Raw genomic sequence first — 12,611 nt, forward strand, 5'->3', positions numbered from 1 at the left:
TAATATGTAAGTCATTATATATGTAATATGTAAGTCATATATATATATATATATATATATATATATATATATATATATATATATATATATATATATATAATGACTTACAGACTGTGGTCTAGCTAATCTAACAATGGCTGCCTATAAACAGAATGTCCAAGAATCCAGTAGTTGTTCAGACATCCAGGCTGGATGTCTCAGCCAGTTTTCAGCATATGCCAGAATTTTAAAGAAGTAGACTCTAATGCCAGTGAAGGAATGGACTTGCTAGAGAGAGTGAGAGCAAGCAGGCAAAGAGAGAATGCGCCTCTGTATTCCATGTTTTTTCTATAGGCTGCCAGCAGAAGGTGTGGTCCAGATTAAAGGTTTATCTTCCCACCTCAAAGATCTGGATTAGCAGTGGGTCTATCTACTTCATGATTTAATTAAGAAAAAAATAATCCCTCATAGGTGTGTCCAGTCATTTGAGTTTTAGTTCATTCCAGATGTAGTCATGTTGACAACCAAGAATAGCCATTATGAGGACCAAGTGTTCAAACACAAGAGACTATGGGGGACATTTCACATCCAAAGTACAACACAAGGGGGCATTAGAACCAGTCCCTCACAGGTCCGCAGGGGAACTATAGTAATATCCATAGTTTTGCCGAAAGTGGAAAGCTCACTTCATTCCTCTCTCCAGATAACAGTTACCAACTCGTTGAAATGCATAATCACAGGCTGTTTGTCAATCATCTTAAGTAAAAAGCATTCTTTGAAAGAGTTATTCAGATGGTCTGGTAAGGCAAAGGCCTAAGTTGCTTGCCTAATTAACTTCTATATTCCTGTATTTAAATGTGCATCAGAAATTCTAAGCCAAGACACATTTCCAACTAACCAATTTGAACATGAAAAATATTCAGGGTTGAGATATAATAAAACCAGTCATTTCTATTATTTCATCAAGTTAAGTGAGTCCTTGTGAGGGTGGGGAGGTGAGGTCTAGAAAGTCAGTAGAGTAATGTTTGCCACCAGAGAACCTTTGGAGACTGTCTGGAGATATTTTTGGTTGTCATAATTGAGGGGATAGTGGGGTGGAATGGCAGAATCCAGTGGGAAAAGGCCAGAGATGCTGTCAAACATCACGTAACACACAGGATAGCCCCCAGCAAAGGGTCATCTAGCCCAAAGCGTCAATGGTGTCAGGCTGAGAAATTCCTAGTTAAGTGAAAACTGGCTCTTCCCCTGGTCCCACAACTGTCAATACAATCTGGTGCCACTGTCCTGATTTGTGGTAATCACTAGAGGTTTTGCAAACTATGGCTTTGTGCTATCAGTGCAGATGTCGACCCAGTAGACACAATAAACAATGTCTTATGAACACTGCATCATTGTGAAAACAACTCTACCATCACAGGTCCCTTGAAAGGACCTAAGGAGTCATGGGTCACACTGAGAATTGATGAACTAGAGTCAGACTTGGCAACAATTTCTGTAAGGAGCAGATAGGAAATAATTTTTTTAACCCAGTGAGTCATATGGATTCTGTTTCTGAAAAACAGTTGTCAACAGTACTACCTGCCTGGGTGTGACTGGATTTGGCCTCAGGCAGCATTTGCTGACCTCTGAACTAGTTTATGTGGCAAAACTGCATTGGCCATATTGTTTATTTGTAATCAGTGTTATCATTTAGTTTTAAATGTGTGTGTTAGCTCTTATCTCATAAATCTTTTCTGTTTTTCCTTATCAAGATAATAGAATTTAAATAAGAAAATGACCAAAAAAAAGTGGTGGCCTGGTTATAAGGATAGCTTTGGTTATGAGCAAATCAGGACACTTGATAATTTTGTTACTTTTATTCTATCTAATAGAAACAACTTAATCGAGGGAAGGTTATTTATTTAATTACATTTTGGGGGGAGCAGGGTCTCACTGTGTATCTCTGGCTGGCCTTGAACTCACTATGTAGACCAGGCTGGCATTGAACTCACAGAGATCCATGTACTTCTCCTGCCAAGTGTTGGGATTAAAGGTGTGGGCACGGAAAGGTTTATTTTGACTCAGTTTCAGAACTTTTAGTTCACCCAAGAAGGGAAAGCGTGATGGAGTTCATTCAAGAGACATGCAGCTAGGGACCCTCAGATCACAGTTACAGACAGAAAGCAACGAACACAGGCCAGATCCAGGATCAGACTCAAGGGTCAAAGGCCTACCCTACTGTACTATTCCGGCCAGCCTAGTCCCTACCTCCTAAAGGCTCCACCAGTTTCCAAATAGTGCCACCAGCTAGACCAAGCATTGAAAACAAGCCCATGGAGGTCTTGTCCTTAAAGAAAACTGCTCCTCTTCCCGAAATGCCATCAGTTGTTAAAAGCTCCTGAACTTGGGGTGGGGGTTGTGAGCTTAATAGAAGTCCTTGCAGGTACAATGATGATGTAGCATGTTATATACCCCTTTCTCTCCACATGTATATCTAAATTATATGTGCATATATTATATGTATCACAGATGTATATAATCATAAAATTCTTTCTCACTCATGGTAGCTATGTTCTATGAAGTCACCATAAATTATGAATTAGAGAACAGTAAAGTGTTTCTTGTAGGGAAACAGAGGGCTAGGTACAAGCTTCTGATTAGCAGAATTTTTGTCAACAATGCATAAGCTTATTTTGTGTGTGTGTTGTCTAAAGTCAAAAACGTCTTTTTACTAGTATATGTTTGTTGTAAAAACATCTCATTTAGTACATATTGTTGATGCTGTGTAACTTATGCCAGAATAATTTTTATCTAACATTTAGATTTCCTTTATAAGGTCTATAGACAGCTATTTTGCACTTAAGGACACACACACACACACACACACACAGAAAGAGAGAGAGAGAGAGAGAGAGAGAGAGAGAGAGAGAGAGAGAGAGAGAGGGAGGGAGGGAGGGAGGAAGGGAGGGAGAAAATGAGAGAAATGTGGCACTAGGCCAGTGTCTTTGAGGGCTGGAGAGCTGCCTCAGTGGTTAAAAGTTCCAACCACTCTTGGAGAACACCTGATTTAGGTTCCCGATACCCACGCCATGTTACAGTCATGAACCACCTGTAACTCTAGTGCCAGGGGGCCTGATACCCTCTTTTGGCTTCTGCGGGCCCCTGAACTCATGTACCCATACCCACACACAAATACACATGCATATCCAAAATTTAAAATAACAAATACATCTTTTAAAAAAGAGAATGGCTCTTTTACAGTAGGATAATTGAAATTTGAAGACAAAGTATCAAGTTTCTTGACTTTACCTGAGAAAATATTTCGGCTACTCTGAGAATAAATGGCCAGGAAACAGCATGAGCATTTATTTAAGGTTACAAAGACATTTTAGTGAATGGGTGAATTTGCTAACATGAAGTCACTGAGGTGGATATAGACTGCAGGTAGGTAGATATACAGATAGAAGGGTAGGTACATAAGAAGACAAGTTGCTTGATGGGTATATATCTTGGTGGTTCTCCTAGAAATAGATGTTCCAAAATGTTAGGACATGATTTTCTAGGAAGCCACCTCAATCATAGCCAGAGGAATGCAAATGCAGCCTTGTGGGGTGGGAGTGGGGGTCAGGTGGCTTTTCCTGTGGTGCTGGAGACTGAACCCGGGGTCTCCTGTGTGCTGGAGAGGCACTCCAGTGAGCCATCCCTGCAGCTGAGCTTCTGTGAGTCTCTTGTCTATCTTCCAATTTGTCTTTCCTAGTGCTTTCCACCATGGGCAGGTTTTCTTACTGCCTTCACACTAATTGGACTTTTTTCTCATTAGCAAATGACTGGATATTAAAATTTATGTGAGATGGAGATGTTTGCCTCAAAAGGTCATTCTTCAGCTGTTTCCAGAAGAATGAACAATAGCAGGCAGCATTGACATATGCTGAAAGCTTTTAGTTTTCTCTCTAGATTCTCCCAATAAAAGAAAACTGAAAAGATGCTTCAATAATGTTATTTTTCATTTTTGATTTTTAAAAATCAATTTTACACATATTATACAACAGTTAGTGTTCACTACAGTCACTGTTAGCTCATTGACAAAGCTGAGCGCTGCTCACTAATTCCTGTTTATCTGACTTTTAAAGTTACTTTAAAAAATGGAAAAATGAGAGTGCAATCGTCATTGAGTAAATATCCTTTGATCCTTATGCAGTTTTTTTTCCCAGAAAGTGGTGTCCATTATTTTAGAATTATGTTAGCAATTTACCAACCAAATAATTGGTTTTCACATAGTGTCTTAGTTAGGGTTTCTATTGCTGTGAGGAGACACTATGACCATGGCAACTCTTATAAAAGAAAACATTTAATTGAGGCTGGCTTACAGTTTTAGAGGTTCAATCCATTATCATCATGGTGGGACATGACAGCATGCAGGCAGACATGGTGCTGTAGAAGGAGCTGAGAGTTCTACATCTTGGTCAACAGGCAATAGGAAGTGAACTGTCACACTGGGCATGGCTTGATTATATTTGAGATCTCAAAACCCACCCCCAGTGACACACTTCCTCCAACTAGGCCACACCTCCTAATAGTGCTACTCCCTATGGGCCAAGCATTCAAACATGAGTCTATGAGGTCACGCCTACTGAAACCACCACACACGTAAACTGAAAAACTACCACAGCAATGTCCTTGAACTGTCTGTAGAAACCCTGAAACTGTGGGTCACTTCAAAGGATTGGCTCTTTACTTGGCCGGAGTGAGCTGCTGCTTTCAGCACCAGGGCCACATAAGGATACCTAAGAGACTGTCTGAGCACAGTCATGCCCAGTTTCCATAGAAAATCTCCAAGTTTTGAATAAAGGTTGCTTCATGAAGGCAGAGCAATAATACTTGGTCGGCACTCTCGACAGAAGGGCTTAAATGACAGCAACAGCGGCGCTCATCTCAAGCAGGAAGGGGAAAAGCAACCAAGACAGATGCCAAGGGTCTGGCTGGGGTGAGAATGCACAGGGACAGGGCTGGCTCACTCCCTATGGCCCTCCAGCTGTGGGTGGGGGGCTGCCACTCACCTGGCTGGTGACCTCAGGTTGAGCATCTAGCACCTGCTCCCTTGACAGAGACCCTTCGTATCCAGGGCCCATGCTTGCATGGTCTGAATAAACTTATTTTCAAAAAGAAAGCATTCATTTGTACCGGGACAGCAAGTTAGAGAACACTTTGAGTTTAGCTATGGTTTGTTCTACAGAGGTTCACATGCTGAGACTCAGTCCCTAAAGGAATAGTACTTAGAGGTAATGGAACCTTTAAGAGGTTGGTCATGGGCATACTTCCCTCAGAAGTGACTAACACCCATCTTGAGAGTGATTAGGTTTCATAGGCATAGGATGGATTGATAATTAAACAGAGAATGGGCTATTAGAAGGCAAGGTCGTCCTGTGTGTCTTATTATTGGATTATAAATGGTGCTTAGGAGAAAAAAGGAAGGTAGAGTTCCTAGTGGTACATGGAAGTAGGGTACCACCAAGCTCTTAGCCCAGAGGCATTGAAAAGACTTATGGCAGAAATAGAGATGGGGCTTGGGGAAATGAGCTGCAGTCCAGTCGATCTATCCACAAAGTGTCCAGAGTCCTCTCAATTTGGTCATGTCCTCACATATTGTCTCCAGGCAGAGATGCTCATTTGGGGGAAGAGAGAGAACAAGAAACCAGACCTCCCTCCTGTCATAAAAAACCCTTTCTAAACTCACTCTCGAATTGTTCATGAATTTGAAAAATTTGACCCAAAGGGCACAAAAGCCTGTTGTTGAATATTGTTTTAAGATGTGTTACATTTGTTTATGCTGTGGAACATTTGTTTAATGATGCAGAGATGTGCTGCATTCTTTTAATGCTGCATTTGTTTAACTCTGTGAAGCTGTGTTACTGTGCTTGTCTAAAACACCTGATTGGTCTAGTAAAGAGCTGAATAGCCAATAGCTAGGCAGGAGAAAGGATAAGCAGGGCTGGCAGGCAAAGAGAATAAATAGAAGGAGAAAAAGAGGAACCAGGAAGCAAGATAGGATGAAGGAGCAAGAAAAGAAGGAGAGAGGATGCTAGGGGCCAGCCACCCAGCTATACAGCCAGCCACGGAACATGAAGTAAAGAAAGATATACAGCACAGAGAAAGATAAAAGCCCAGAGGCAAAAGGTAGATGGGATAATTTAAGTTAAGAAAGCTGGCAAAAAAGAAAAAAGAAAAGAAAGAAAGAGAAACTGGCTACAAATAAGCCAAGCTAAGGCTGGGCTTTCATAAGTAATAATAAGTCTCAGTGTGTGGTTATTTGGAAGCTGGGTGGTAGGCCCCACATTGAGTAAAAAAAAAAAAAAAAAAACTACAGAAGCCACTAGCCTAGGGTTGTTCTGGTGGCTGTTGAATTGTCTGGCCCCCTAGCCCCCAGGTATGCTCATCTGAGATGAGAGAGCCTTCACAGCTCGGAAAGACCCCACTATTCCCATATCAGCATCTTTGCTTTGTGCATGGGCCTGGCCTGTGATGCCATCTTCCATGCTGCGATGCATCATGAGCCCCAGTGGATGTGGATGCTTAATCTTGCCTTTCCTATGCACAGAACCATGATCTAAGCTCAGCAGCCTCAGCTATTTTGTTAGCAACCTAAAAGGGACTAAGAAAGAACCCATGCCTGGATGAGAAGTACAGTTATGAGTGAGCCAAAGGGGACTTCTATCCAATTGTTTCTAATAGATTTTGACATTGCTTCAGAAGAGAATTGTGAAGTATCAGTTGGAGATTTTGCTTTTGAAGATGGCTTTGCCTTGGCTGTTTATGACCATTTTTAAATAAAAAAAATTAATTATTGTTATTACATGTGAGAGAGATGTGTGGGGTATGTGTGCTACAATGTACATGTGGGGGTCAGAAGATCATTTTCGGAGTCAACACTCTCCACCATGGGTTCTGGGGGCTGACCTCATATTGTCAGGCTTGTCCAGCAAGCCATCTTGCTGGCCCTTGTGGCCATTTATTTAAAGAGTTTTCCTCTTTCCCTAGGTCCAACAACAACTCAATATCCATTAGAAAAAGACATTTGCCTATAGGGCAAACCTTGGCTACTAGAAATCTTTCGTTCTTCCCTTTCTCATACATACCTGTCCTGGTCAATTTTATGTGTTGGTTTGATTGGAATAAGGACTCACCAGGTAGCTGATAAGAGAGCATCTTTGGCCTGTGTCCGTCCACATCTGCATACACTCATGCATATATGCCACACCATATCATACATGTCACATATTCATACACACATACAATCAGGAAAATATATATACAACATTGGTAAAGAGAGTAGATATCAGAGGTTATCATATTCAAAAACTAGGTGACAATCATTTTTAACAGAATATTGAGAGGACAAGTGTCCCATCACACCTTTTTTTTTTCCTGGTAAAATAACGTAAAGAAGGAACATAAATCTTAGATATCTCTTTTGGGTCTCTAATTTTCTGATTTTGAGACAAATAAATTGAATTTTTATTTATGGCTGTGTGCATGCTATATCCTATATGTGGGGGTCAGAGGACAACTCATGAGAGTTGGTTATTTCCTTCCACCATGTGGGTCCTGGGGGTCTAACTCAGGTCGTCTGACTCTGAGCCAAAACATCAGCATAAAACATTTATTTAAGATTAAAATGTTTCACTCTTTTACCCCTTGCTCATACCTTGATTTCCTTATATATTCTCCTGAGGTGGTTAAAAATGATTTTCTACTCATTGACAAAGAAAATTACATTATGATTTAACAGTTTCAAAAATTACACAATCAATGTAAAAGAAAGACATTTCTACATTTACCATTTGTGAGTCAGTTTGCATGATTGTAGGACCATGATTTCTGGAGCACATGGAGAGTAATAAATCATGCCTAGCAAAAAATGCTGTCTGGACAAAACAATTTTAAAAATACATTTCAGTAACAAAAGTGAAGAAATAGCTGATGAAAACAGATGTATCCTTTGTTTTGTATGAACCTCAAATTTTGTCACATGGCGAAAATGAAGGATAAATTGGACTGTGTTCAACTCTGTGCATTTGGCATAGAATACTAAGCTGAATTTCACCCATGCAGAAAAAAAATCAACAAGTCTAAGTTTTTCATTTATGAAGCAATTATGGCTAGACATATTTAAGCCTGGAACTTACTCGGTCTTTCTCAAGAAGTTGTTTGAACAAAAATGATTTAGGATTTAAAATAGTAACCAGAGAAGGAAAGGTAGCTTAGCTACATGCCTGTGGAATTTGAAAGAATAATGTACTTGTGCAAATGAAGTCTTTATTTTGATTGATTTTTAAAGGGGAACAAGGACATAGTCTGCCACCAAGTAACTTTTTCCAATTTATGATTATTCGTCCTCAACTAGAACCCAATTTAGCAATGTTTCTGTTTAAAAACCCCTCCTCCTACTTGTTCTGGGTGGGAGTCCATTCTCAAGCATCTTTTCATTGCTTTAACCCCTCTAAATGCTTACAGATCTTAAACGTTAGAGAAGGCCCTCTAATTTGAGCTTCAAGCACAGTGTTTTGATTGATAAGAGATTTAAGCGTTCTATAGTTCAGATTTACTCTCTAAGAGCTGGGGGCTTGGGAATGTAGCCTCTGAAAGGTAGACCTTTTGTGCAGACCCAGAATATGTTCCATCAGGCCAGCGTTTCTTCTCCCACAGCACAGGGACCCTTCATGTAAATGACCTCTCATTGATTATCCCGAACAATGGGCCCACTATTTCTTTTGCTTTAATTAAACACTTTTTGAAAGACCATTGAGGACATAGCACCGAAAAACTTCTGGTGAACACAAAGCCACAGACCATCTTAATCACACCAGGATCTGCTGGGCAAATGATGTGCAAAACAAGAGGGAGAGAAACTAAGAAATCATGGAAACCATCTGGAGGAAAGGCGCTGTTGTTGGTCCAAAAAGAAAAAAGAACAAAGAGAGGAATGAAGGAAAGAAAGGAGTGAGGGAAAGAGAGAGAGAGGGAGAGAGGGAGGAAGGGAAGGACAGAGGTAGGTTTGAGAGAGAGAGAGGAGAGGGAGAGGAGAGAGAGAGAGAGAGAGAGAGAGAGAGAGAGAGAGAGAGAGAGAGAGAGAGAGAGGAGGAAGAAGGGAAGGGAAGAGAAGGGGAAAGAATGACTGAACTTCAGTTTTTCCTTAGGACAAAGAAATATGTGTTTTTTGTTCATCAAGGAAAGCAACAACGTAGTAAAAATTCAACTTAGTTAAACCGTGTCAGTCACAACAAAACTTTCCACAATTCACTCATTATGTAATTAGATACGAGGTACCTATTTTTCTTTGTACTTATTTCAAAACAAATAGCCAGACCATCTTACTGGTGATAGTTGGGATGTAACTTCCCAGGGACAAGCTAGAAAGATTTGGGTGAGTACTGTTTTATTACTCACAGAGAAGAATGAGATAAAAACGGCACTTTTTTTTTTTTTTCAAATTATAACCCTGGTATCTTGCCCATCATCCATGCAGCTATGTTTGCTTTAGTTTCTGAATTTTATCTTGTTTCCCGACCCCCTCACATCAAGTGTGTTTTCACTGTGAGATGCCTTAACTGAATTAAGCAGGGGACGGACAGACGGACGGATGGACGGACAGACGGACGGATGGATGGATGGATGGAGCTGTGAAGATCCTAAGAGAAAAACATCCCTAAGAGAAAAATGTTTAAAACGGTCTCTTCCAAAGCCAACAACCATGTTCCCGCTTGCCATCCACGCATCAGCCTATGTTAAGTGTGGGCAGTGGAGTAAAGCTGCGCGGCACTGCACGGAGATCTGGAACGGATGCAGTGTTCAATCGCATCATTTCTCCAAGGAAGAGCAGCGTCACCTCACTGTACCCACCATTCTCACTGCGCTGACTGTACGGGATGCTAAAATCCATGCACCTCATCTCTGTGTTCATTCTCACTTCCTAAGATGGAGGGAGGTACTATTGCCTTCAGGAAACATCTGTACTCTTCCTGCTTCCCCCGCATACCCCCTCCACCCCTTCAGTATAAACTGTATTTCCCAGTCACGAAGGAGAGGAGTTGGTGGCTCCTGTGTTTTGAATGTTTATCTCCTAAAAGTGTGTTGAAATGTAATTGCCATTTTAATAGTTTATAAAGTTCGAAAGCATGTACGAGGTGATGAGGCTGTGAGGTTAGGTTCTGCTCCTTTTAATGGAACAGTGATGCTGTTATTTGGGAACAGGTTCCTTACAAAAGAATGCATTTGACATTCACTTGTCCCTTGGACCCTCTGTTTGTCGTTCCTCTTTAGAATGTTGTAGCAAGGGATTACTTGTTATATGCAGCTCCTTTGCTGTTGGGCTTCCTAGCTTCTAGAACCATGAGTCAATGGTTTCTGTTAATTATAAATTAACCAGCCTGCGATATTCTATTATAGCACTAAGGCAACTGACAGGAACAAGTAGTCGTCAGAGCAAAAGGGCTGGGAAGTGTTGTGGATGAGGAAAGGGAGGTTGAATGAGAAAGCGGCACAGGGCTCTGTCTTCCACTGAAGGAAGTTTGCCCTCTGAAACAAAAGCAGTAGAACATCTGGAAATAGAGAGACACTGGAGTATAGCCTAATCTGAGGATTTGCCAAGGCGTCCGTCCTAAGGGGTGTCTTAGTTACTTGCTTTCTCGCTGTTACAAAATACCAGGCAAAGCCTATGTAAGGAAGAGCTTCTTTGGGCTTGCAGCTCCAGGGAATATATGTCTCTTCAGGGCTGAAAGCTATGGAGGCAAGAACCGGAGGCAGCTGCCACATTGTGTCCATAGTCAGGAAGCAGAGAGCAATAGACACTTGTGTGCTCAGCTCATCCTGCTTTCTCCTTTACTCAGACTGAGGACCCAGTCTCTAGAAACAGACCCACCACATTTATAGTGGCTCTTCCTACCTACACTAATCTGGATAATATCTCCCAGACACGACCAGGATTTGTTTCCATGATGATTCAAAACCCTTAAAGTTGATCATAGTGAGTGAACTTTGCAGCGATGAGAGAGAGAATTACTACCCTCACTTGTGTGAATAAACTGTTAACTATTTAACCTGTGAGGTCCACATAGCACCACACATGGGAAAATTCCCCCAGTCCACTTCCATTTCCTGGGAAATACTGACTTTCCATTCATGTCAAAAATTGAAAATGTAACTGTTTCATCTTTCTTTCTTTCTTTCTTGTTTTTTGTTTTTTTTTTTTTTTGTTTGTTTTTTTTTTTTTTTTTTTTTTTTTTTTTTTTTTTTTTTTTTTTTTTTTTGAGATAGGGTTTCTCCACGTAGTTTTGGTGCCTGTCCTAGATCTTGCTCTGTAGAACAGGCTGGCCTTGAACTCACAGAGATCTGCCTGGCTCTGCCTCCCCAGTGCTGGGATTAAAGGCCTGCGCCACTACCCCGCCCGGCCATTTATCTATTTCTTAACAAGAAATAAACTAATGTGAAGCTATGAGACTTTCCCCACGGGGGACTATGGTTTCTTATATCTAATCTATGTGTACTCAGTCATACTGGACCTTATAATGAGTTATATAGCATGGGAACATTCATGTGACAGCCAACAGCCAGGTATGTCTTTCCTTACAGGGCTTTCGTTCTGACCTGGTGAGCCAGTACCAATTCCTCAACACACAACAAAATTAATTCAGGCTCAAATTTTCTAAGAAATAAGGATGAAATGTAAATGTCAGTTCAAAACAGTATAGCTGTAGGTTTTCAGCAGACTGTCCCGGCTTTCAAGTGCCCTCAGATATTTTGAGAGTACAAATCTAATAACACTTTTACCACGCAGCACATTCTGCATGTAAATCAGCGGCTTGGAGGGTTGCGACTGCTTCCAGACCTTGTTTGAAATATGATTTACCAAATGCTATTTTAAAAATCAAAATTAAAACTCCAGCAGTAGGGAAATCTCATTTATGTTCCCCGAGGTGGTTAATTAAGAACACCATCTTCCATTATACAGGTAAGAAGGCAGACTAAAGAACTGTAAAAACATTATCTGGGAAGGATCAACTCATCACATTTTTGCCATGTGAGGGACACTTCCTAAGTGAATTGGGAAAGCCACACCCTCTGAAAGCCCAGGGCAGAATCTTCTTTACCTTCCAGTGCTTTGTTCAGAGCAGGAGTGTGACAAGTGTTCATAAAGTCCATTGTAAGTAACATGTTTCCCCCTACCCCAGGTTCCTACACATTTTAGTGTTGTCCAAGACGGTAACTTTTTACAAGGTATTGGTTAGTTACACTGAAACAAAACTGTGGGAGTGTGTGATATGGATTCACAACACGCCCCCACAGTTGGGCATGGTCGAGCATGACTGTGGGGACCTAGTCACTTCCGCCTAGTCATTTCTGGGTCAAAATGTCTGGGTGACCAAGACCCCGTGGCTTTGCATGGCTGCGTAAAGCGCGCAGCGCAACCATGTGATCTACACGCATGCGTGGAATAGCCACATGGGCCTGTGTGCACAGGCGTGGCCCAGCCTTTATAAGCGGGTGTCATGATTCCCGGGCCCCACACCACTCACGTGTCTTTCCACAGGCCTGTGCACATCTGTCCCTCTCCCTTATCTTAATAAAACTCTTGTTAGTGAATTCTGTCATGTTTCGTG

General features: G+C 41.2%; 1 protein-coding gene across 4 annotated transcripts in view; it reads right to left on the reverse strand.

Annotated features, from left to right (window-relative positions):
- Veph1 (ventricular zone expressed PH domain containing 1) overlaps positions 1–12,611 on the reverse strand; it is a 237,394-nt gene that overhangs the window by 145,095 nt on the left and 79,688 nt on the right. The gene's annotated exons all lie outside the window — the stretch shown is intronic.

This window comes from Peromyscus californicus, unplaced genomic scaffold (assembly GCF_007827085.1).
Source record: "Peromyscus californicus insignis strain IS unplaced genomic scaffold, ASM782708v3 Scaffold_9__1_contigs__length_137607984, whole genome shotgun sequence".
NCBI lineage: Eukaryota > Metazoa > Chordata > Mammalia > Rodentia > Cricetidae > Peromyscus > Peromyscus californicus.